At 35.1% G+C, this 4,255-nt stretch overlaps 1 non-coding gene across 1 annotated transcript; it reads right to left on the reverse strand.

Annotated features, from left to right (window-relative positions):
* Positions 1-210: 210 nt before the first annotated feature.
* Positions 211-317, reverse strand: LOC116107265. The gene has a single exon (XR_004124425.1). It is a non-coding gene; the product is annotated as a small nucleolar RNA R71 (small nucleolar RNA).
* Between the last annotated feature and the right edge of the window lie 3,938 nt (positions 318-4,255).

Genomic DNA, 4,255 nt, shown 5'->3' on the forward strand with positions numbered 1-4,255 from the left:
ATTTGCATATAGCAAATTTCTGGAGCTATATGATACGTACATTTAGACATGATGGGGTATCTGACGATTCAATTAGGCTGAGGCTCTTCCCATTCTCTTTGGGATAAAGTTAACGCTTGGTTAATTTCTCTACGACCTGGAAGTATCACTACTTGGGATGAGTTAGTTCAAGCGTTCCTGATGAAATATTTCCCATCAGTCAAATCTGCCAAGATGAGGAGTGACATCACTAATTTTTTCCAAGAAGATATGGAGTCACTTTATGAACCTTGGGAGAGGTATAAGGACCTCTTACAGAGATGTCCTCACCATAGGTTACCAATATGCTCACAAGTGGGTTGCTACTGAATATACAAGCTATGATAGATGCTACAAGTGGGGGAGCTTAGAATAACAAAACACCGGAGGAAACCTATAATCTGATTGAGGTGATGGCGAGCAATAACTACATGAGGCCTTCAAAGAGAAATTTAACAGGGAAAGCAACAAGAGTGCATGAAGTTAATGGCTACACCGCATTGGCTATTTAACTTGCAACCATCCAAAAGCAATTAAAAGTTGCTCTGAAGGTAAATGCTATTGAATCATCTTCTCTAACTTGTGAACTTTGTGCAAGGAATCATTTATTAATGGATTTTCAAGGAGGGAATCCATTTGCTCAGCCGAAACAAGCTAACTATGTCAACAATTTTCAACGAGGGCAAGGGAATCCGTACTCTAGCACATACAGTACTCTAGCATGACGCAATCATCCAAACTTTTCGTGGAGCAACAACAATGAGCACAAACCACCACCAGCCTTCCAACCTCAAGAGAAGAAATCCAACATGGAGAATGCGCTTACAAAGTTTGTGGAGGAATCGGGTAAAAGATTTGGCAAGAATGAAGCTCAACTTCAGCAATATGAAGTCTTGTTGCAAAATCAATCCGCTTCTATACGGAACCTTAAGACTTAAATGAGACAAATACATAGTATCTTAGTCGGAAAAATTCAAGGAATGTTTCTAAGTGATACTAAGAAGAATCCAAATGAGCAACTCAATGTTATCATGCTGAGAAGTGGTAAAGAGTTGAAGGAATTAAGCGGAGAAGGAGAAATAGGTTAAAAACTCGAAATGGAAAAAAGTGGACCAAAGTGACCATGCCACGGCACAGTGCCACAACATAGAAGAAACCAAAACCAAGAGTGTTACGGCACAGAGGAGGACATGAGCAAGAGTGTCGCGGCATAGTGCCTCAGCATAGGGGCAAAATCTGACAAAACTCCCCATGTTGCGACAAATGATAAACAACCATTCTATACCCTCACAAAGTACAGAAACAGAGATTGGACAAGCAATTTGGTAAGTTTATCGATATGTTTCGTAGCTTACACATAAATATTCCTTTTCTAGATATGTTAGAGCAAATGCTTAAGTATGCCAAGTTCTTAAAGGAGATCCTTACACACAAAAGGAGGTTTGAAGAACATGAGGCGATTATGCTTACCGAAGAGTGTAGGGCGCTACTTTTCAAAAAACTACCACCAAAACTCAGAGATCTAGGGAGTTCTATGATTCCATGCACTATTGGTAGTTTACATTTTGATAAGGTTTTATGCGATCTTGGAGCTAGTGTGAATTTGATGCCTTTTTTTATTTATAGACCAACCATGGTTCACCTTCAATTAGCGGATAGGTCCATAAAATATCCTAGGGGACTAGTAGAAGATGTCTTAATAAAAGTAGAGAAAATGATTTTCTTGGTAGATTTTATTGTATTAGATATAGAAGAAGATTGGGAGATGCCTCTAATTTTAGGAAGACCTTTTCTAGCTACAGGTAGAACATTGATAGATAGTCATCAAGGAAACTAATCTTGAGGGTAAAGGATGAACAAGTAGAATTTAATTTGTTTGATGCTATGAAATACCCATCCAAGGTAGAGTCTTGTTTTAAGATTAGCATTGTTGATGAGACAGTGGGTAAACCATTAGAAGAAAACTACCCAAGCCCACCCTTAGAAAATTGTTTAGCCAACTCTAGGATTATGGAGGCTGAAATTGAGAATGAGAGGGTGCATGGTCAACGATTAAAACCTTATGAAGATGGTGGATTTGAAGATGAATGGGTTGTAATTCTCCTTGATGATCCAGATTGAAGAGAACGAATAGTCAAGCTTACAACTTTAACCAAGCGCTTCTGGGAGGCAACCTAAGTTGTTTATTTTATTTTATTTTGAATTCTTCTTCTTTTTCTTTTATTCATTAAATTGTTATTTTTGTAGATGTTAGATTTTAGGTGTGTTTAAGGGTTTTTTTTTTTTTTTTTGAATAATAATAGTGATTTTGTGTTTGTTACTCTAAATCATAAATTTAATGAGTGATGTGTGTGGCTGATATGGTGCACCATAAATTTCTTTGTTTTGACAAGATTAAATAGCAACAAAGGAATGAAACAAGTTGGTGCTCTTCACTAATTTTCTTTTTCTCTTTTTCCTTTTGTTTACATTTGTACATCGGGGACAATGTAGATTTTTAGGTTAGGAGTAAGGGAAGTTTCTTCCCAAAATTTTCGAATTTATGGATTTATGTGGAAATTTTTGTGTTTTGTTTTTAATTTTGTTTAGTTTCTTGGATTAATTTGTATGTTGGTGATAGTATTAATATGGTTGCAATAACATGTAACATGTAGGAGACGTTAAATTTTATCTTTACTTACGAATGATTGTGCAAGTTAATTACGTTTAGTTTCTAATGCTTTGTGGTACGAAGGTTGGTTAGTCTAAATGCTTAGAGAAGTTTCATGTGTGAATTTTTCATTTGCAATCTCAACAAACTCCAGAACTCACTTGAGAATCACTTGAGGCGAAATCCTAGGATTCACATTACTTGGGAAATGATTTAGGCTGTTTTTGGATAGATTGAGCCTTTCAAGCCAACCATTTATTAAATTGTCACTAGTTAACCCCTTGAGCCTTTTTAAACACATGTAAGCCTTGTTTTTTTTCCTTTAAACTTATTATAACCTACCTTGATTATGAGCCGAAAACACATCCTTACCCATTTTTTTAAGAGACTTAATCCGAGTATAAAGCTTGGGAAGAGAATGTAGACAAATGAGGGTAGGAATTGGTGAGAATTTGTCACAACCTGAAATTATTAGAAGAAATATGTTGGGGGTTGTGGGGAGTTACAATGTTAAGGTGGAGTTGTTTGTGCTTTCTTCCTACTATGAAATTTAAAAAAAAAAAAAAAAAAAAAAAAAAAAAAGCAAGAAGAAAAGAAAAGAAAAATTGAAAGAAAAAGGAAGAAACAAATTGATATGAAAAAAATGAGTATTGAAAAGCATTGTGAAGGTGTGAGATTGTGAAGAAAAACAGGGATTGTTTTAGTGTTGAAAAGAGAAGCTCGAAGAAGGTTGGGTAGATGTTGAGCAAAAAAGGGGAGGTGTATACATGTTTGTTTGATTTAGATGTGAAGGAATGAAGATTTAAGTCTCTTATTTTTTTGGTTTTTGTCTATTTTCCTTGCCTTTCTTTCATGAACCGATACCCTGGCCTAATGTTACAACTTTTACAAAGACCTATTGATCTAAAATAGTGTGCAATTCTACATTAGTGGAGAGTGGTTTGAAAAGTGAGCCCATGGAGTTTGATTCCATGATTCATATTTGAGTCATAACCTGAATACTCGACATCAAAATTTTGTCTGTGAATGTTATGCATAAAATTATCTAGGTTTTTAGACTCATGGTTTGAGGTTGTATGGATGTTCTAAGGTTGATAACAAAAATGGAATTGATGTTTGCATAGTCTGTGGGTTTAGGTGATTTTTAATTATTCTATTTTGTTATGTGTATATGCGATTTTTTAGACAACTTTATGAATTGATCCAAGAATTTTTGTTAGTCTTTGTTTTTATTTTTGGGGTCTAGGTTAAGTTTAGTGTTAATGTTTGTGGGTATTATTGCTGGAAACCCTCACGAGACTACAACTCATCCAACTAGGGCACCTAGGGGTTTAAAGGCTTGTTGCATATGCTAAATGCAACTGTGACAATCTACGGAAGTGATTTAGGATAGTTTAGATATAGGTTTTATTTTGTTTTTCATTTTCAAGGTAGAAGACATGTTTTTATTGCTTAGCTTGTTAGGAACTAGCAAGAATCTGGTTAGGGGTTGTGATAAAAATACACATTTACTTAGTGGTTTATAGGGATCATTTGTGAGAAATTAGGCTTAATATATGCAATTTAACTTAATTATTTTATAGATGT

Source organism: Pistacia vera, unplaced genomic scaffold (assembly GCF_008641045.1).
Source record: "Pistacia vera cultivar Batoury unplaced genomic scaffold, PisVer_v2 Contig530, whole genome shotgun sequence".
NCBI classification, from domain to species: domain Eukaryota; kingdom Viridiplantae; phylum Streptophyta; class Magnoliopsida; order Sapindales; family Anacardiaceae; genus Pistacia; species Pistacia vera.